This window comes from Microcebus murinus, chromosome 20 (assembly GCF_040939455.1).
Source record: "Microcebus murinus isolate Inina chromosome 20, M.murinus_Inina_mat1.0, whole genome shotgun sequence".
Classification (NCBI taxonomy): Eukaryota; Metazoa; Chordata; class Mammalia; order Primates; family Cheirogaleidae; genus Microcebus; species Microcebus murinus.
Window position 1 is genome coordinate 40,606,148 of NC_134123.1, and position 21,512 is coordinate 40,627,659.

The 21,512-nt window shown below is 63.5% G+C and overlaps 6 pseudogenes; all 6 read right to left on the minus strand.

Annotated features, from left to right (window-relative positions):
* Window positions 1–2,816: 2,816 nt before the first annotated feature.
* Window positions 2,817–2,935, minus strand: LOC142862862 (uncharacterized; annotated as a pseudogene).
* A 3,397-nt stretch (window positions 2,936–6,332) lies between these two features.
* LOC142862742 (uncharacterized) lies at window positions 6,333–6,451 on the minus strand (annotated as a pseudogene).
* Window positions 6,452–9,852: 3,401 nt separating this feature from the next.
* On the minus strand, window positions 9,853–9,971 carry LOC142862743 (uncharacterized; annotated as a pseudogene).
* Window positions 9,972–13,372: 3,401 nt separating this feature from the next.
* LOC142862744 (uncharacterized) lies at window positions 13,373–13,491 on the minus strand (annotated as a pseudogene).
* A 3,401-nt stretch (window positions 13,492–16,892) lies between these two features.
* On the minus strand, window positions 16,893–17,011 carry LOC142862745 (uncharacterized; annotated as a pseudogene).
* Window positions 17,012–20,408: 3,397 nt separating this feature from the next.
* On the minus strand, window positions 20,409–20,527 carry LOC142862746 (uncharacterized; annotated as a pseudogene).
* Window positions 20,528–21,512: the final 985 nt, after the last annotated feature.

A 21,512-nucleotide genomic window follows, 5' to 3' on the forward strand; every position in this document is an offset into this window, starting at 1 on the left:
CTACCGTGGGGGCCGGACCCTGCTCTGTGTCCTTCTCTGGCCCGGTCCAAGGGGCCTGGGCCTGGCCCGGGGTGGATTGGACCCCAACCACCCCGGGGTGTGGACTTGCTAAAAATCGGCGATGAGCTATTGGATTCGAGCTTCATCTGGGTCATTTCACTAATGAATGCTCCGAAAAGAGTTTCCTAATACATCTGTGAGGGTGGCAACTGAAAGAGAAATTTAAAGCTGACAGAATAGGCGAGGAAAGGCACAGGAGATTTCCAAACCCAGTAAGGAAGCCTTTCCCGAAATGGAAGAAAGAAAGGAGCAAATGAAAACACCGGTAGCCCGCCGGGGTCAGAGTCTGCTCCTTAGAGAAAGTACCCTGACCAGGTTCACCCGTGGGTGGGTGGCGAGCTAGCGGCATTCAGAAGAGCGAGGCCCGCAGTCTGTGCAGAAGACACCTGCACTCGGGCGTGTGTGGCGGCACGATTCACAAGCAGCTCAGATGTTAAACCAAGGAGAAGCCAGGGAGTTCCCAACGCCCCAGGTGTCCTCAGCCCACGACTGGCTGCTGTGAAAATGCGAAGCCCGGGTCCCGGTCTCAGAGCAGGACAACCAGGAGGTGTGATGTACACCCCGGGGTTCCCAGGAGGATCAGGCTGAAGCTTGGACTTGGCCTCAAAGTGTCCCCTCGCCTGGCCACCCCCTTCCCCTTCCTGCTCCTCTACTCCTGGTGCCCCTCCACCCAGGGGCCAGACCTTAAACAGTCACCCGCAAGAGAATCCTGGTCCCAAAGAAGCCTTCTGGGGGACCCGTGCTGAGAGAGGTTGTGGGCATGGCCCGCTGGGGCTCTGCCCGACCCAGGTCTGGGAGATGCAACCTCCCAGCTCTGGGTCCCTGCAGGAAGTGTCGGCAAGAACAGGGCCAGTCCTCCAAAGGCCCAGGTGCAGGGAGCCCAGGCCAAGCAGCCTGTGGAAGAAGCCACATGCCGTGCCACCCCGGGAACACGACTGTAGGTCACGGCCCCTGCCACCTCCTCCTCCTCCTCCTCCTCCTCCTGCTCCTCCTCCTCTCCCCGACATGGAGCAGGGCTCAGAGACACCTCAGACGCTGCTAGCAAAGTCCAAAGGGCATCGGTTGCTCCTCCAAAGCGCACCCCCGACCCCCAGCAGGCCGCGTTGTCCAGCCAGCCCCTGGGCCTCCCCGGGGTGCCCGGCACAAAAGTGCAGACACCCACCTGACTGGCAATATCAGCTTGAGGACGTTTCTGCCACTCTAAGGACCCGCAGGCCAGCTGGGCCTCCGGGCAGGCAGGACAGAGAGCCCCGGAATCCGACGCGGCGGAGAGCTGGGTGTACGTCCCCACCAGGAGGCGGTCCCCACCTCCACGGCTCTCCCCTCGCGGGGAGCGGCAGCCGCAGGGCCTCAGAGAAGACACCAGGCTGGGCCCCCGCGGCACAGTGGGGGCACGTGCCCCGCGCGAGACTGCTGCGGCCGCCCTGCTGCCGGGTTCCTGGAGGGCTTCCTGGAAGCAGCGTCCACACCAAGCCCTTGGAAGGCCCAGGCGACGGAGGAGCCCGAGGTGGGGAGGAGCGAGTCAGGCAGGGGCCAAGGTGATGGGCCGGGCGGGGAGGAGCGTGTCACGCAGGGGCAGAGGACGGTGACAGGCCGGGCGGGAAGGAGCCGGTCAGGCAGGGGACCAGGACAGTGACGGGCCTGGCGGGGGAGGAGCGCCTCAGGCTGGGGCAGAGGAGACTGGGCTGGGTAGGGGTCAGGGTTACAGTTAGGGCGCCATTCACAATCGCAAAGATGTGGAAGCGCCCCGAGTGCCCATCGATCCACGGGTGCATTAATGAAATGTGGCGCGTGGACACCACGGAGTGCCGTTCAGCTATGAGGAACAGCGGTGAGAGGGCACCTCTCGTGTTCTCCCGGCCAGAGCTGGAACCCGTTCCAGTAAGCCAAGTGTCCCAAGAACGGACACAAGAGCGCCACGTGCGCGCGCTCGCCGGCAGATTGGTAGGAACCGATGGACACCTAAGTGGACACAGAGGAATCGCCTTCATCGGGTGGGTGTCGGGCGGGCGTGGGGAGGGGATGGGCGTGCACATCCATTAGGAATGGGGTGGGTGCGCACCAACCGGGGCATGGGCGCACTTGAAGCTCTGACCCGAGGGGGGAGGCGGGGACAGGGCGATGCAGCTGACCTTAACATTGGTACCCCCACCATACGCTGGGAGAAAATGAGAAATAAATGAATCAGAAAACGGGGGGGAGGGGGGCACGGGCAATACATGTCACCTCAATACGTGGACTCCCATGATCTGCTCGGAGAGAGAGAGAAAAGGAAATGTAATCATAGAGATAAGAGACACCTTTTCAGAAAATGAATCCGAAAAGAAAAGTAAAATGAGGCCTGTGGAGCAGGTCTGCGTGTGACTCCGGATCCCCCAACATCCAGTGCCACCACCAAAGATTCCTACGTGTAGCCCGTAGAACCCCAAAAGCAACGGGACGAGTTCTGGTCACATACTCGCTCAAAATGACGTCCTGGAATTCTCCTGGAACTCCCTCCCCTCTCAGCCTCTCAAGGTTTCCTCCAGCGTGTCGGTTCCCACAGACCAGACCTTTGGTCTGACACCTGACAGTCCAGATGCCACGCATGCTGCCGCGTGGCGGCGGTGTCACGGCTCGGGACAAGAGGAGGCCCCACGGTGCGGGCTGGGGCGCCAGGCACCGCGACGGGCGCTGAGGGTGGGGGTGATCCCCCGGACCGCCGCCGCGCTCCCAGAAAGGGGACAGAACAAGAGGCAAAAAACAAAAAAAACAAAAGCCTACGGCACCCGGTATTCCCGGGCGGGCTCCCATCCAAGTACTAACCAGGCCCGACCCTGCTTAGCTTCGGAGATCAGACGAGACCGGGCGCGTTCAGGCCGGCTTGGCCGGAGACGGTGGAGGGCGCCCCTGCCCCGCTCAAGAAGCCGAGCCTCTCTGCGCTTCCCCTCGCCGGCCGGGTCCGGCGGGCTCCGCGGGACTGGGGAGAGGGGCGGGGCGGCGTGGGGGGCTGTCCACACACACACACACACACACGCGTGCGCGCGCGCGCGAGATGGGCCTCCACGGGTGGACCCGCCAAGGTGGAGACCTTCCAGCCCCCCTCCTCTCCTCGCCTCGCCTCCTTCACCTACCCGCCCCCCACCCCCAGCGCGCCGCCGCTGCTGACTGCGCACGCGCGCGCGGGGCGCTCGACCTTTGCCCCCAGCCAGGGGCCGCCCTCCCCCACAAACCCTTTCAGCTGTGCCCCCCGCCCTGTGCGTGGGCTGCCGCCTATTCCCCAGGGCCAGGGCTGGGGCACAGCGCATGGGGGAGGGGAGCGAGTGTAGGGGCGTCTCTCGGGATGTGTCCCATGGGTGGGGTGGGGTGGGGTGGGGTGGGGTGGGGTGGGGTGGTTTGGGGGGCTCTGAAGAAATCAATCCCCTCTGTCTCCTCCCTCTGGAAAACCCCCAAGCCCTTGGAGAACTGCGGGCACCGCTACCGTGGGGGCCGGACCCTGCTCTGTGTCCTTCTCTGGCCCGGTCCAAGGGGCCTGGGCCTGGCCCGGGGTGGATTGGACCCCAACCACCCCGGGGTGTGGACTTGCTAAAAATCGGCGATTAGCTATTGGATTCGAGCTTCATCTGGGTCATTTCACTAATGAATGCACCGAAAAGAGTTTCCTAATACATCTGTGAGGGTGGCAACTGAAAGAGAAATTTAAAGCTGACAGAATAGGCGAGGAAAGGCACAGGAGATTTCCAAACCCAGTAAGGAAGCCTTTCCCGAAATGGAAGAAAGAAAGGAGCAAATGAAAACACCGGTAGCCCGCCGGGGTCAGAGTCTGCTCATTAGAGAAAGTACCCTGACCAGGTTCACCCGTGGGTGGGTGGCGAGCTAGCGGCATTCAGAAGAGCGAGGCCCACAGTCTGTGCAGAAGACACCTGCACTCGGGCGTGTGTGGCGGCTCGATTCACAAGCAGCTCAGATGTTAAACCAAGGAGAAGCCAGGGAGTTCCCAACGCCCCAGGTGTCCTCAGCCCACGACTGGCTGCTGTGAAAATGCGAAGCCCGGGTCCCGGTCTCAGAGCAGGACAACCAGGAGGTGTGATGTACACCCCGGGGTTCCCAGGAGGATCAGGCTGAAGCTTGGACTTGGCCTCAAAGTGTCCCCTCGCCTGGCCACCCCCTTCCCCTTCCTGCTCCTCTACTCCTGGTGCCCCTCCACCCAGGGGCCAGACCTTAAACAGTCACCCGCAAGAGAATCCTGGTCCCAAAGAAGCCTTCTGGGGGACCCGTGCTGAGAGAGGTTGTGGGCATGGCCCGCTGGGGCTCTGCCCGACCCAGGTCTGGGAGATGCAACCTCCCAGCTCTGGGTCCCTGCAGGAAGTGTCGGCAAGAACAGGGCCAGTCCTCCAAAGGCCCAGGTGCAGGGAGCCCAGGCCAAGCAGCCTGTGGAAGAAGCCACATGCCGTGCCACCCCGGGAACACGACTGTAGGTCACGGCCCCTGCCACCTCCTCCTCCTCCTCCTCCTCCTCCTGCTCCTCCTCCTCTCCCCGACATGGAGCAGGGCTCAGAGACACCTCAGACGCTGCTAGCAAAGTCCAAAGGGCATCGGTTGCTCCTCCAAAGCGCACCCCCGACCCCCAGCAGGCCGCGTTGTCCAGCCAGCCCCTGGGCCTCCCCGGGGTGCCCGGCACAAAAGTGCAGACACCCACCTGACTGGCAATATCAGCTTGAGGACGTTTCTGCCACTCTAAGGACCCGCAGGCCAGCTGGGCCTCCGGGCAGGCAGGACAGAGAGCCCCGGAATCCGACGCGGCGGAGAGCTGGGTGTACGTCCCCACCAGGAGGCGGTCCCCACCTCCACGGCTCTCCCCTCGCGGGGAGCGGCAGCCGCAGGGCCTCAGAGAAGACACCAGGCTGGGCCCCCGCGGCACAGTGGGGGCACGTGCCCCGCGCGAGACTGCTGCGGCCGCCCTGCTGCCGGGTTCCTGGAGGGCTTCCTGGAAGCAGCGTCCACACCAAGCCCTTGGAAGGCCCAGGCGACGGAGGAGCCCGAGGTGGGGAGGAGCGAGTCAGGCAGGGGCCAAGGTGATGGGCCGGGCGGGGAGGAGCGTGTCACGCAGGGGCAGAGGACGGTGACAGGCCGGGCGGGAAGGAGCCGGTCAGGCAGGGGACCAGGACAGTGACGGGCCTGGCGGGGGAGGAGCGCCTCAGGCTGGGGCAGAGGAGACTGGGCTGGGTAGGGGTCAGGGTTACAGTTAGGGCGCCATTCACAATCGCAAAGATGTGGAAGCGCCCCGAGTGCCCATCGATCCACGGGTGCATTAATGAAATGTGGCGCGTGGACACCACGGAGTGCCGTTCAGCTATGAGGAACAGCGGTGAGAGGGCACCTCTCGTGTTCTCCCGGCCAGAGCTGGAACCCGTTCCAGTAAGCCAAGTGTCCCAAGAACGGACACAAGAGCGCCACGTGCGCGCGCTCGCCGGCAGATTGGTAGGAACCGATGGACACCTAAGTGGACACAGAGGAATCGCCTTCATCGGGTGGGTGTCGGGCGGGCGTGGGGAGGGGATGGGCGTGCACATCCATTAGGAATGGGGTGGGTGCGCACCAACCGGGGCATGGGCGCACTTGAAGCTCTGACCCGAGGGGGGAGGCGGGGACAGGGCGATGCAGCTGACCTTAACATTGGTACCCCCACCATACGCTGGGAGAAAATGAGAAATAAATGAATCAGAAAACGGGGGGGAGGGGGGCACGGGCAATACATGTCACCTCAATACGTGGACTCCCATGATCTGCTCGGAGAGAGAGAGAAAAGGAAATGTAATCATAGAGATAAGAGACACCTTTTCAGAAAATGAATCCGAAAAGAAAAGTAAAATGAGGCCTGTGGAGCAGGTCTGCGTGTGACTCCGGATCCCCCAACATCCAGTGCCACCACCAAAGATTCCTACGTGTAGCCCGTAGAACCCCAAAAGCAACGGGACGAGTTCTGGTCACATACTCGCTCAAAATGACGTCCTGGAATTCTCCTGGAACTCCCTCCCCTCTCAGCCTCTCAAGGTTTCCTCCAGCGTGTCGGTTCCCACAGACCAGACCTTTGGTCTGACACCTGACAGTCCAGATGCCACGCATGCTGCCGCGTGGCGGCGGTGTCACGGCTCGGGACAAGAGGAGGCCCCACGGTGCGGGCTGGGGCGCCAGGCACCGCGACGGGCGCTGAGGGTGGGGGTGATCCCCCGGACCGCCGCCGCGCTCCCAGAAAGGGGACAGAACAAGAGGCAAAAAACAAAAAAAACAAAAGCCTACGGCACCCGGTATTCCCGGGCGGTCTCCCATCCAAGTACTAACCAGGCCCGACCCTGCTTAGCTTCGGAGATCAGACGAGACCGGGCGCGTTCAGGCCGGCTTGGCCGGAGACGGTGGAGGGCGCCCCTGCCCCGCTCAAGAAGCCGAGCCTCTCTGCGCTTCCCCTCGCCGGCCGGGTCCGGCGGGCTCCGCGGGACTGGGGAGAGGGGCGGGGCGGCGTGGGGGGCTGTCCACACACACACACACACACACACACGCGTGCGCGCGCGCGCGAGATGGGCCTCCACGGGTGGACCCGCCAAGGTGGAGACCTTCCAGCCCCCCTCCTCTCCTCGCCTCGCCTCCTTCACCTACCCGCCCCCCACCCCCAGCGCGCCGCCGCTGCTGACTGCGCACGCGCGCGCGGGGCGCTCGACCTTTGCCCCCAGCCAGGGGCCGCCCTCCCCCACAAACCCTTTCAGCTGTGCCCCCCGCCCTGTGCGTGGGCTGCCGCCTATTCCCCAGGGCCAGGGCTGGGGCACAGCGCATGGGGGAGGGGAGCGAGTGTAGGGGCGTCTCTCGGGATGTGTCCCATGGGTGGGGTGGGGTGGGGTGGGGTGGGGTGGGGTGGGGTGGTTTGGGGGGCTCTGAAGAAATCAATCCCCTCTGTCTCCTCCCTCTGGAAAACCCCCAAGCCCTTGGAGAACTGCGGGCACCGCTACCGTGGGGGCCGGACCCTGCTCTGTGTCCTTCTCTGGCCCGGTCCAAGGGGCCTGGGCCTGGCCCGGGGTGGATTGGACCCCAACCACCCCGGGGTGTGGACTTGCTAAAAATCGGCGATTAGCTATTGGATTCGAGCTTCATCTGGGTCATTTCACTAATGAATGCACCGAAAAGAGTTTCCTAATACATCTGTGAGGGTGGCAACTGAAAGAGAAATTTAAAGCTGACAGAATAGGCGAGGAAAGGCACAGGAGATTTCCAAACCCAGTAAGGAAGCCTTTCCCGAAATGGAAGAAAGAAAGGAGCAAATGAAAACACCGGTAGCCCGCCGGGGTCAGAGTCTGCTCATTAGAGAAAGTACCCTGACCAGGTTCACCCGTGGGTGGGTGGCGAGCTAGCGGCATTCAGAAGAGCGAGGCCCACAGTCTGTGCAGAAGACACCTGCACTCGGGCGTGTGTGGCGGCTCGATTCACAAGCAGCTCAGATGTTAAACCAAGGAGAAGCCAGGGAGTTCCCAACGCCCCAGGTGTCCTCAGCCCACGACTGGCTGCTGTGAAAATGCGAAGCCCGGGTCCCGGTCTCAGAGCAGGACAACCAGGAGGTGTGATGTACACCCCGGGGTTCCCAGGAGGATCAGGCTGAAGCTTGGACTTGGCCTCAAAGTGTCCCCTCGCCTGGCCACCCCCTTCCCCTTCCTGCTCCTCTACTCCTGGTGCCCCTCCACCCAGGGGCCAGACCTTAAACAGTCACCCGCAAGAGAATCCTGGTCCCAAAGAAGCCTTCTGGGGGACCCGTGCTGAGAGAGGTTGTGGGCATGGCCCGCTGGGGCTCTGCCCGACCCAGGTCTGGGAGATGCAACCTCCCAGCTCTGGGTCCCTGCAGGAAGTGTCGGCAAGAACAGGGCCAGTCCTCCAAAGGCCCAGGTGCAGGGAGCCCAGGCCAAGCAGCCTGTGGAAGAAGCCACATGCCGTGCCACCCCGGGAACACGACTGTAGGTCACGGCCCCTGCCACCTCCTCCTCCTCCTCCTCCTCCTCCTGCTCCTCCTCCTCTCCCCGACATGGAGCAGGGCTCAGAGACACCTCAGACGCTGCTAGCAAAGTCCAAAGGGCATCGGTTGCTCCTCCAAAGCGCACCCCCGACCCCCAGCAGGCCGCGTTGTCCAGCCAGCCCCTGGGCCTCCCCGGGGTGCCCGGCACAAAAGTGCAGACACCCACCTGACTGGCAATATCAGCTTGAGGACGTTTCTGCCACTCTAAGGACCCGCAGGCCAGCTGGGCCTCCGGGCAGGCAGGACAGAGAGCCCCGGAATCCGACGCGGCGGAGAGCTGGGTGTACGTCCCCACCAGGAGGCGGTCCCCACCTCCACGGCTCTCCCCTCGCGGGGAGCGGCAGCCGCAGGGCCTCAGAGAAGACACCAGGCTGGGCCCCCGCGGCACAGTGGGGGCACGTGCCCCGCGCGAGACTGCTGCGGCCGCCCTGCTGCCGGGTTCCTGGAGGGCTTCCTGGAAGCAGCGTCCACACCAAGCCCTTGGAAGGCCCAGGCGACGGAGGAGCCCGAGGTGGGGAGGAGCGAGTCAGGCAGGGGCCAAGGTGATGGGCCGGGCGGGGAGGAGCGTGTCACGCAGGGGCAGAGGACGGTGACAGGCCGGGCGGGAAGGAGCCGGTCAGGCAGGGGACCAGGACAGTGACGGGCCTGGCGGGGGAGGAGCGCCTCAGGCTGGGGCAGAGGAGACTGGGCTGGGTAGGGGTCAGGGTTACAGTTAGGGCGCCATTCACAATCGCAAAGATGTGGAAGCGCCCCGAGTGCCCATCGATCCACGGGTGCATTAATGAAATGTGGCGCGTGGACACCACGGAGTGCCGTTCAGCTATGAGGAACAGCGGTGAGAGGGCACCTCTCGTGTTCTCCCGGCCAGAGCTGGAACCCGTTCCAGTAAGCCAAGTGTCCCAAGAACGGACACAAGAGCGCCACGTGCGCGCGCTCGCCGGCAGATTGGTAGGAACCGATGGACACCTAAGTGGACACAGAGGAATCGCCTTCATCGGGTGGGTGTCGGGCGGGCGTGGGGAGGGGATGGGCGTGCACATCCATTAGGAATGGGGTGGGTGCGCACCAACCGGGGCATGGGCGCACTTGAAGCTCTGACCCGAGGGGGGAGGCGGGGACAGGGCGATGCAGCTGACCTTAACATTGGTACCCCCACCATACGCTGGGAGAAAATGAGAAATAAATGAATCAGAAAACGGGGGGGAGGGGGGCACGGGCAATACATGTCACCTCAATACGTGGACTCCCATGATCTGCTCGGAGAGAGAGAGAAAAGGAAATGTAATCATAGAGATAAGAGACACCTTTTCAGAAAATGAATCCGAAAAGAAAAGTAAAATGAGGCCTGTGGAGCAGGTCTGCGTGTGACTCCGGATCCCCCAACATCCAGTGCCACCACCAAAGATTCCTACGTGTAGCCCGTAGAACCCCAAAAGCAACGGGACGAGTTCTGGTCACATACTCGCTCAAAATGACGTCCTGGAATTCTCCTGGAACTCCCTCCCCTCTCAGCCTCTCAAGGTTTCCTCCAGCGTGTCGGTTCCCACAGACCAGACCTTTGGTCTGACACCTGACAGTCCAGATGCCACGCATGCTGCCGCGTGGCGGCGGTGTCACGGCTCGGGACAAGAGGAGGCCCCACGGTGCGGGCTGGGGCGCCAGGCACCGCGACGGGCGCTGAGGGTGGGGGTGATCCCCCGGACCGCCGCCGCGCTCCCAGAAAGGGGACAGAACAAGAGGCAAAAAACAAAAAAAACAAAAGCCTACGGCACCCGGTATTCCCGGGCGGTCTCCCATCCAAGTACTAACCAGGCCCGACCCTGCTTAGCTTCGGAGATCAGACGAGACCGGGCGCGTTCAGGCCGGCTTGGCCGGAGACGGTGGAGGGCGCCCCTGCCCCGCTCAAGAAGCCGAGCCTCTCTGCGCTTCCCCTCGCCGGCCGGGTCCGGCGGGCTCCGCGGGACTGGGGAGAGGGGCGGGGCGGCGTGGGGGGCTGTCCACACACACACACACACACACACACGCGTGCGCGCGCGCGCGAGATGGGCCTCCACGGGTGGACCCGCCAAGGTGGAGACCTTCCAGCCCCCCTCCTCTCCTCGCCTCGCCTCCTTCACCTACCCGCCCCCCACCCCCAGCGCGCCGCCGCTGCTGACTGCGCACGCGCGCGCGGGGCGCTCGACCTTTGCCCCCAGCCAGGGGCCGCCCTCCCCCACAAACCCTTTCAGCTGTGCCCCCCGCCCTGTGCGTGGGCTGCCGCCTATTCCCCAGGGCCAGGGCTGGGGCACAGCGCATGGGGGAGGGGAGCGAGTGTAGGGGCGTCTCTCGGGATGTGTCCCATGGGTGGGGTGGGGTGGGGTGGGGTGGGGTGGGGTGGGGTGGTTTGGGGGGCTCTGAAGAAATCAATCCCCTCTGTCTCCTCCCTCTGGAAAACCCCCAAGCCCTTGGAGAACTGCGGGCACCGCTACCGTGGGGGCCGGACCCTGCTCTGTGTCCTTCTCTGGCCCGGTCCAAGGGGCCTGGGCCTGGCCCGGGGTGGATTGGACCCCAACCACCCCGGGGTGTGGACTTGCTAAAAATCGGCGATTAGCTATTGGATTCGAGCTTCATCTGGGTCATTTCACTAATGAATGCACCGAAAAGAGTTTCCTAATACATCTGTGAGGGTGGCAACTGAAAGAGAAATTTAAAGCTGACAGAATAGGCGAGGAAAGGCACAGGAGATTTCCAAACCCAGTAAGGAAGCCTTTCCCGAAATGGAAGAAAGAAAGGAGCAAATGAAAACACCGGTAGCCCGCCGGGGTCAGAGTCTGCTCATTAGAGAAAGTACCCTGACCAGGTTCACCCGTGGGTGGGTGGCGAGCTAGCGGCATTCAGAAGAGCGAGGCCCACAGTCTGTGCAGAAGACACCTGCACTCGGGCGTGTGTGGCGGCTCGATTCACAAGCAGCTCAGATGTTAAACCAAGGAGAAGCCAGGGAGTTCCCAACGCCCCAGGTGTCCTCAGCCCACGACTGGCTGCTGTGAAAATGCGAAGCCCGGGTCCCGGTCTCAGAGCAGGACAACCAGGAGGTGTGATGTACACCCCGGGGTTCCCAGGAGGATCAGGCTGAAGCTTGGACTTGGCCTCAAAGTGTCCCCTCGCCTGGCCACCCCCTTCCCCTTCCTGCTCCTCTACTCCTGGTGCCCCTCCACCCAGGGGCCAGACCTTAAACAGTCACCCGCAAGAGAATCCTGGTCCCAAAGAAGCCTTCTGGGGGACCCGTGCTGAGAGAGGTTGTGGGCATGGCCCGCTGGGGCTCTGCCCGACCCAGGTCTGGGAGATGCAACCTCCCAGCTCTGGGTCCCTGCAGGAAGTGTCGGCAAGAACAGGGCCAGTCCTCCAAAGGCCCAGGTGCAGGGAGCCCAGGCCAAGCAGCCTGTGGAAGAAGCCACATGCCGTGCCACCCCGGGAACACGACTGTAGGTCACGGCCCCTGCCACCTCCTCCTCCTCCTCCTCCTCCTCCTGCTCCTCCTCCTCTCCCCGACATGGAGCAGGGCTCAGAGACACCTCAGACGCTGCTAGCAAAGTCCAAAGGGCATCGGTTGCTCCTCCAAAGCGCACCCCCGACCCCCAGCAGGCCGCGTTGTCCAGCCAGCCCCTGGGCCTCCCCGGGGTGCCCGGCACAAAAGTGCAGACACCCACCTGACTGGCAATATCAGCTTGAGGACGTTTCTGCCACTCTAAGGACCCGCAGGCCAGCTGGGCCTCCGGGCAGGCAGGACAGAGAGCCCCGGAATCCGACGCGGCGGAGAGCTGGGTGTACGTCCCCACCAGGAGGCGGTCCCCACCTCCACGGCTCTCCCCTCGCGGGGAGCGGCAGCCGCAGGGCCTCAGAGAAGACACCAGGCTGGGCCCCCGCGGCACAGTGGGGGCACGTGCCCCGCGCGAGACTGCTGCGGCCGCCCTGCTGCCGGGTTCCTGGAGGGCTTCCTGGAAGCAGCGTCCACACCAAGCCCTTGGAAGGCCCAGGCGACGGAGGAGCCCGAGGTGGGGAGGAGCGAGTCAGGCAGGGGCCAAGGTGATGGGCCGGGCGGGGAGGAGCGTGTCACGCAGGGGCAGAGGACGGTGACAGGCCGGGCGGGAAGGAGCCGGTCAGGCAGGGGACCAGGACAGTGACGGGCCTGGCGGGGGAGGAGCGCCTCAGGCTGGGGCAGAGGAGACTGGGCTGGGTAGGGGTCAGGGTTACAGTTAGGGCGCCATTCACAATCGCAAAGATGTGGAAGCGCCCCGAGTGCCCATCGATCCACGGGTGCATTAATGAAATGTGGCGCGTGGACACCACGGAGTGCCGTTCAGCTATGAGGAACAGCGGTGAGAGGGCACCTCTCGTGTTCTCCCGGCCAGAGCTGGAACCCGTTCCAGTAAGCCAAGTGTCCCAAGAACGGACACAAGAGCGCCACGTGCGCGCGCTCGCCGGCAGATTGGTAGGAACCGATGGACACCTAAGTGGACACAGAGGAATCGCCTTCATCGGGTGGGTGTCGGGCGGGCGTGGGGAGGGGATGGGCGTGCACATCCATTAGGAATGGGGTGGGTGCGCACCAACCGGGGCATGGGCGCACTTGAAGCTCTGACCCGAGGGGGGAGGCGGGGACAGGGCGATGCAGCTGACCTTAACATTGGTACCCCCACCATACGCTGGGAGAAAATGAGAAATAAATGAATCAGAAAACGGGGGGGAGGGGGGCACGGGCAATACATGTCACCTCAATACGTGGACTCCCATGATCTGCTCGGAGAGAGAGAGAAAAGGAAATGTAATCATAGAGATAAGAGACACCTTTTCAGAAAATGAATCCGAAAAGAAAAGTAAAATGAGGCCTGTGGAGCAGGTCTGCGTGTGACTCCGGATCCCCCAACATCCAGTGCCACCACCAAAGATTCCTACGTGTAGCCCGTAGAACCCCAAAAGCAACGGGACGAGTTCTGGTCACATACTCGCTCAAAATGACGTCCTGGAATTCTCCTGGAACTCCCTCCCCTCTCAGCCTCTCAAGGTTTCCTCCAGCGTGTCGGTTCCCACAGACCAGACCTTTGGTCTGACACCTGACAGTCCAGATGCCACGCATGCTGCCGCGTGGCGGCGGTGTCACGGCTCGGGACAAGAGGAGGCCCCACGGTGCGGGCTGGGGCGCCAGGCACCGCGACGGGCGCTGAGGGTGGGGGTGATCCCCCGGACCGCCGCCGCGCTCCCAGAAAGGGGACAGAACAAGAGGCAAAAAACAAAAAAAACAAAAGCCTACGGCACCCGGTATTCCCGGGCGGTCTCCCATCCAAGTACTAACCAGGCCCGACCCTGCTTAGCTTCGGAGATCAGACGAGACCGGGCGCGTTCAGGCCGGCTTGGCCGGAGACGGTGGAGGGCGCCCCTGCCCCGCTCAAGAAGCCGAGCCTCTCTGCGCTTCCCCTCGCCGGCCGGGTCCGGCGGGCTCCGCGGGACTGGGGAGAGGGGCGGGGCGGCGTGGGGGGCTGTCCACACACACACACACACACACACACGCGTGCGCGCGCGCGCGAGATGGGCCTCCACGGGTGGACCCGCCAAGGTGGAGACCTTCCAGCCCCCCTCCTCTCCTCGCCTCGCCTCCTTCACCTACCCGCCCCCCACCCCCAGCGCGCCGCCGCTGCTGACTGCGCACGCGCGCGCGGGGCGCTCGACCTTTGCCCCCAGCCAGGGGCCGCCCTCCCCCACAAACCCTTTCAGCTGTGCCCCCCGCCCTGTGCGTGGGCTGCCGCCTATTCCCCAGGGCCAGGGCTGGGGCACAGCGCATGGGGGAGGGGAGCGAGTGTAGGGGCGTCTCTCGGGATGTGTCCCATGGGTGGGGTGGGGTGGGGTGGGGTGGGGTGGGGTGGGGTGGTTTGGGGGGCTCTGAAGAAATCAATCCCCTCTGTCTCCTCCCTCTGGAAAACCCCCAAGCCCTTGGAGAACTGCGGGCACCGCTACCGTGGGGGCCGGACCCTGCTCTGTGTCCTTCTCTGGCCCGGTCCAAGGGGCCTGGGCCTGGCCCGGGGTGGATTGGACCCCAACCACCCCGGGGTGTGGACTTGCTAAAAATCGGCGATTAGCTATTGGATTCGAGCTTCATCTGGGTCATTTCACTAATGAATGCACCGAAAAGAGTTTCCTAATACATCTGTGAGGGTGGCAACTGAAAGAGAAATTTAAAGCTGACAGAATAGGCGAGGAAAGGCACAGGAGATTTCCAAACCCAGTAAGGAAGCCTTTCCCGAAATGGAAGAAAGAAAGGAGCAAATGAAAACACCGGTAGCCCGCCGGGGTCAGAGTCTGCTCATTAGAGAAAGTACCCTGACCAGGTTCACCCGTGGGTGGGTGGCGAGCTAGCGGCATTCAGAAGAGCGAGGCCCACAGTCTGTGCAGAAGACACCTGCACTCGGGCGTGTGTGGCGGCTCGATTCACAAGCAGCTCAGATGTTAAACCAAGGAGAAGCCAGGGAGTTCCCAACGCCCCAGGTGTCCTCAGCCCACGACTGGCTGCTGTGAAAATGCGAAGCCCGGGTCCCGGTCTCAGAGCAGGACAACCAGGAGGTGTGATGTACACCCCGGGGTTCCCAGGAGGATCAGGCTGAAGCTTGGACTTGGCCTCAAAGTGTCCCCTCGCCTGGCCACCCCCTTCCCCTTCCTGCTCCTCTACTCCTGGTGCCCCTCCACCCAGGGGCCAGACCTTAAACAGTCACCCGCAAGAGAATCCTGGTCCCAAAGAAGCCTTCTGGGGGACCCGTGCTGAGAGAGGTTGTGGGCATGGCCCGCTGGGGCTCTGCCCGACCCAGGTCTGGGAGATGCAACCTCCCAGCTCTGGGTCCCTGCAGGAAGTGTCGGCAAGAACAGGGCCAGTCCTCCAAAGGCCCAGGTGCAGGGAGCCCAGGCCAAGCAGCCTGTGGAAGAAGCCACATGCCGTGCCACCCCGGGAACACGACTGTAGGTCACGGCCCCTGCCACCTCCTCCTCCTCCTCCTCCTCCTCCTGCTCCTCCTCCTCTCCCCGACATGGAGCAGGGCTCAGAGACACCTCAGACGCTGCTAGCAAAGTCCAAAGGGCATCGGTTGCTCCTCCAAAGCGCACCCCCGACCCCCAGCAGGCCGCGTTGTCCAGCCAGCCCCTGGGCCTCCCCGGGGTGCCCGGCACAAAAGTGCAGACACCCACCTGACTGGCAATATCAGCTTGAGGACGTTTCTGCCACTCTAAGGACCCGCAGGCCAGCTGGGCCTCCGGGCAGGCAGGACAGAGAGCCCCGGAATCCGACGCGGCGGAGAGCTGGGTGTACGTCCCCACCAGGAGGCGGTCCCCACCTCCACGGCTCTCCCCTCGCGGGGAGCGGCAGCCGCAGGGCCTCAGAGAAGACACCAGGCTGGGCCCCCGCGGCACAGTGGGGGCACGTGCCCCGCGCGAGACTGCTGCGGCCGCCCTGCTGCCGGGTTCCTGGAGGGCTTCCTGGAAGCAGCGTCCACACCAAGCCCTTGGAAGGCCCAGGCGACGGAGGAGCCCGAGGTGGGGAGGAGCGAGTCAGGCAGGGGCCAAGGTGATGGGCCGGGCGGGGAGGAGCGTGTCACGCAGGGGCAGAGGACGGTGACAGGCCGGGCGGGAAGGAGCCGGTCAGGCAGGGGACCAGGACAGTGACGGGCCTGGCGGGGGAGGAGCGCCTCAGGCTGGGGCAGAGGAGACTGGGCTGGGTAGGGGTCAGGGTTACAGTTAGGGCGCCATTCACAATCGCAAAGATGTGGAAGCGCCCCGAGTGCCCATCGATCCACGGGTGCATTAATGAAATGTGGCGCGTGGACACCACGGAGTGCCGTTCAGCTATGAGGAACAGCGGTGAGAGGGCACCTCTCGTGTTCTCCCGGCCAGAGCTGGAACCCGTTCCAGTAAGCCAAGTGTCCCAAGAACGGACACAAGAGCGCCACGTGCGCGCGCTCGCCGGCAGATTGGTAGGAACCGATGGACACCTAAGTGGACACAGAGGAATCGCCTTCATCGGGTGGGTGTCGGGCGGGCGTGGGGAGGGGATGGGCGTGCACATCCATTAGGAATGGGGTGGGTGCGCACCAACCGGGGCATGGGCGCACTTGAAGCTCTGACCCGAGGGGGGAGGCGGGGACAGGGCGATGCAGCTGACCTTAACATTGGTACCCCCACCATACGCTGGGAGAAAATGAGAAATAAATGAATCAGAAAACGGGGGGGAGGGGGGCACGGGCAATACATGTCACCTCAATACGTGGACTCCCATGATCTGCTCGGAGAGAGAGAGAAAAGGAAATGTAATCATAGAGATAAGAGACACCTTTTCAGAAAATGAATCCGAAAAGAAAAGTAAAATGAGGCCTGTGGAGCAGGTCTGCGTGTGACTCCGGATCCCCCAACATCCAGTGCCACCACCAAAGATTCCTACGTGTAGCCCGTAGAACCCCAAAAGCAACGGGACGAGTTCTGGTCACATACTCGCTCAAAATGACGTCCTGGAATTCTCCTGGAACTCCCTCCCCTCTCAGCCTCTCAAGGTTTCCTCCAGCGTGTCGGTTCCCACAGACCAGACCTTTGGTCTGACACCTGACAGTCCAGATGCCACGCATGCTGCCGCGTGGCGGCGGTGTCACGGCTCGGGACAAGAGGAGGCCCCACGGTGCGGGCTGGGGCGCCAGGCACCGCGACGGGCGCTGAGGGTGGGGGTGATCCCCCGGACCGCCGCCGCGCTCCCAGAAAGGGGACAGAACAAGAGGCAAAAAACAAAAAAAACAAAAGCCTACGGCACCCGGTATTCCCGGGCGGTCTCCCATCCAAGTACTAACCAGGCCCGACCCTGCTTAGCTTCGGAGATCAGACGAGACCGGGCGCGTTCAGGCCGGCTTGGCCGGAGACGGTGGAGGGCGCCCCTGCCCCGCTCAAGAAGCCGAGCCTCTCTGCGCTTCCCCTCGCCGGCCGGGTCCGGCGGGCTCCGCGGGACTGGGGAGAGGGGCGGGGCGGCGTGGGGGGCTGTCCACACACACACACACACACACGCGTGCGCGCGCGCGCGAGATGGGCCTCCACGGGTGGACCCGCCAAGGTGGAGACCTTCCAGCCCCCCTCCTCTCCTCGCCTCGCCTCCTTCACCTACCCGCCCCCCACCCCCAGCGCGCCGCCGCTGCTGACTGCGCACGCGCGCGCGGGGCGCTCGACCTTTGCCCCCAGCCAGGGGCCGCCCTCCCCCACAAACCCTTTCAGCTGTGCCCCCCGCCCTGTGCGTGGGCTGCCGCCTATTCCCCAGGGCCAGGGCTGGGGCACAGCGCATGGGGGAGGGGAGCGAGTGTAGGGGCGTCTCTCGGGATGTGTCCCATGGGTGGGGTGGGGTGGGGTGGGGTGGGGTGGGGTGGGGTGGTTTGGGGGGCTCTGAAGAAATCAATCCCCTCTGTCTCCTCCCTCTGGAAAACCCCCAAGCCCTTGGAGAACTGCGGGCACCGCTACCGTGGGGGCCGGACCCTGCTCTGTGTCCTTCTCTGGCCCGGTCCAAGGGGCCTGGGCCTGGCCCGGGGTGGATTGGACCCCAACCACCCCGGGGTGTGGACTTGCTAAAAATCGGCGATTAGCTATTGGATTCGAGCTTCATCTGGGTCATTTCACTAATGAATGCACCGAAAAGAGTTTCCTAATACATCTGTGAGGGTGGCAACTGAAAGAGAAATTTAAAGCTGACAGAATAGGCGAGGAAAGGCACAGGAGATTTCCAAACCCAGTAAGGAAGCCTTTCCCGAAATGGAAGAAAGAAAGGAGCAAATGAAAACACCGGTAGCCCGCCGGGGTCAGAGTCTGCTCATTAGAGAAAGTACCCTGACCAGGTTCACCCGTGGGTGGGTGGCGAGCTAGCGGCATTCAGAAGAGCGAGGCCCACAGTCTGTGCAGAAGACACCTGCACTCGGGCGTGTGTGGCGGCTCGATTCACAAGCAGCTCAGATGTTAAACCAAGGAGAAGCCAGGGAGTTCCCAACGCCCCAGGTGTCCTCAGCCCACGACTGGCTGCTGTGAAAATGCGAAGCCCGGGTCCCGGTCTCAGAGCAGGACAACCAGGAGGTGTGATGTACACCCCGGGGTTCCCAGGAGGATCAGGCTGAAGCTTGGACTTGGCCTCAAAGTGTCCCCTCGCCTGGCCACCCCCTTCCCCTTCCTGCTCCTCTACTCCTGGTGCCCCTCCACCCAGGGGCCAGACCTTAAACAGTCACCCGCAAGAGAATCCTGGTCCCAAAGAAGCCTTCTGGGGGACCCGTGCTGAGAGAGGTTGTGGGCATGGCCCGCTGGGGCTCTGCCCGACCCAGGTCTGGGAGATGCAACCTCCCAGCTCTGGGTCCCTGCAGGAAGTGTCGGCAAGAACAGGGCCAGTCCTCCAAAGGCCCAGGTGCAGGGAGCCCAGGCCAAGCAGCCTGTGGAAGAAGCCACATGCCGTGCCACCCCGGGAACACGACTGTAGGTCACGGCCCCTGCCACCTCCTCCTCCTCCTCCTCCTCCTCCTGCTCCTCCTCCTCTCCCCGACATGGAGCAGGGCTCAGAGACACCTCAGACGCTGCTAGCAAAGTCCAAAGGGCATCGGTTGCTCCTCCAAAGCGCACCCCCGACCCCCAGCAGGCCGCGTTGTCCAGCCAGCCCCTGGGCCTCCCCGGGGTGCCCGGCACAAAAGTGCAGACACCCACCTGACTGGCAATATCAGCTTGAGGACGTTTCTGCCACTCTAAGGACCCGCAGGCCAGCTGGGCCTCCGGGCAGGCAGGACAGAGAGCCCCGGAATCCGACGCGGCGGAGAGCTGGGTGTACGTCCCCACCAGGAGGCGGTCCCCACCTCCACGGCTCTCCCCTCGCGGGGAGCGGCAGCCGCAGGGCCTCAGAGAAGACACCAGGCTGGGCCCCCGCGGCACAGTGGGGGCACGTGCCCCGCGCGAGACTGCTGCGGCCGCCCTGCTGCCGGGTTCCTGGAGGGCTTCCTGGAAGCAGCGTCCACACCAAGCCCTTGGAAGGCCCAGGCGACGGAGGAGCCCGAGGTGGGGAGGAGCGAGTCAGGCAGGGGCCAAGGTGATGGGCCGGGCGGGGAGGAGCGTGTCACGCAGGGGCAGAGGACGGTGACAGGCCGGGCGGGAAGGAGCCGGTCAGGCAGGGGACCAGGACAGTGACGGGCCTGGCGGGGGAGGAGCGCCTCAGGCTGGGGCAGAGGAGACTGGGCTGGGTAGGGGTCAGGGTTACAGTTAGGGCGCCATTCACAATCGCAAAGATGTGGAAGCGCCCCGAGTGCCCATCGATCCACGGGTGCATTAATGAAATGTGGCGCGTGGACACCACGGAGTGCCGTTCAGCTATGAGGAACAGCGGTGAGAGGGCACCTCTCGTGTTCTCCCGGCCAGAGCTGGAACCCGTTCCAGTAAGCCAAGTGTCCCAAGAACGGACACAAGAGCGCCACGTGCGCGCGCTCGCCGGCAGATTGGTAGGAACCGATGGACACCTAAGTGGACACAGAGGAATCGCCTTCATCGGGTGGGTGTCGGGCGGGCGTGGGGAGGGGATGGGCGTGCACATCCATTAGGAATGGGGTGGGTGCGCACCAACCGGGGCATGGGCGCACTTGAAGCTCTGACCCGAGGGGGGAGGCGGGGACAGGGCGATGCAGCTGACCTTAACATTGGTACCCCCACCATACGCTGGGAGAAAATGAGAAATAAATGAATCAGAAAACGGGGGGGAGGGGGGCACGGGCAATACATGTCACCTCAATACGTGGACTCCCATGATCTGCTCGGAGAGAGAGAGAAAAGGAAATGTAATCATAGAGATAAGAGACACCTTTTCAGAAAATGAATCCGAAAAGAAAAGTAAAATGAGGCCTGTGGAGCAGGTCTGCGTGTGACTCCGGATCCCCCAACATCCAGTGCCACCACCAAAGATTCCTACGTGTAGCCCGTAGAACCCCAAAAGCAACGGGACGAGTTCTGGTCACATACTCGCTCAAAATGACGTCCTGGAATTCTCCTGGAACTCCCTCCCCTCTCAGCCTCTCAAGGTTTCCTCCAGCGTGTCGGTTCCCACAGACCAGACCTTTGGTCTGACACCTGACAGTCCAGATGCCACGCATGCTGCCGCGTGGCGGCGGTGTCACGGCTCGGGACAAGAGGAGGCCCCACGGTGCGGGCTGGGGCGCCAGGCACCGCGACGGGCGCTGAGGGTGGGGGTGATCCCCCGGACCGCCGCCGCGCTCCCAGAAAGGGGACAGAACAAGAGGCAAAAAACAAAAAAAACAAAAGCCTACGGCACCCGGTATTCCCGGGCGGTCTCCCATCCAAGTACTAACCAGGCCCGACCCTGCTTAGCTTCGGAGATCAGACGAGACCGGGCGCGTTCAGGCCGGCTTGGCCGGAGACGGTGGAGGGCGCCCCTGCCCCGCTCAAGAAGCCGAGCCTCTCTGCGCTTCCCCTCGCCGGCCGGGTCCGGCGGGCTCCGCGGGACTGGGGAGAGGGGCGGGGCGGCGTGGGGGGCTGTCCACACACACACACACACACACGCGTGCGCGCGCGCGCGAGATGGGCCTCCACGGGTGGACCCGCCAAGGTGGAGACCTTCCAGCCCCCCTCCTCTCCTCGCCTCGCCTCCTTCACCTACCCGCCCCCCACCCCCAGCGCGCCGCCGCTGCTGACTGCGCACGCGCGCGCGGGGCGCTCGACCTTTGCCCCCAGCCAGGGGCCGCCCTCCCCCACAAACCCTTTCAGCTGTGCCCCCCGCCCTGTGCGTGGGCTGCCGCCTATTCCCCAGGGCCAGGGCTGGGGCACAGCGCATGGGGGAGGGGAGCGAGTGTAGGGGCGTCTCTCGGGATGTGTCCCATGGGTGGGGTGGGGTGGGGTGGGGTGGGGTGGGGTGGGGTGGTTTGGGGGGCTCTGAAGAAATCAATCCCCTCTGTCTCCTCCCTCTGGAAAACCCCCAAGCCCTTGGAGAACTGCGGGCACCGCTACCGTGGGGGCCGGACCCTGCTCTGTGTCCTTCTCTGGCCCGGTCCAAGGGGCCTGGGCCTGGCCCGGGGTGGATTGGACCCCAACCACCCCGGGGTGTGGACTTGCTAAAAATCGGCGATTAGCTATTGGATTCGAGCTTCATCTGGGTCATTTCACTAATGAATGCACCGAAAAGAGTTTCCTAATACATCTGTGAGGGTGGCAACTGAAAGAGAAATTTAAAGCTGACAGAATAGGCGAGGAAAGGCACAGGAGATTTCCAAACCCAGTAAGGAAGCCTTTCCCGAAATGGAAGAAAGAAAGGAGCAAATGAAAACACCGGTAGCCCGCCGGGGTCAGAGTCTGCTCATTAGAGAAAGTACCCTGACCAGGTTCACCCGTGGGTGGGTGGCGAGCTAGC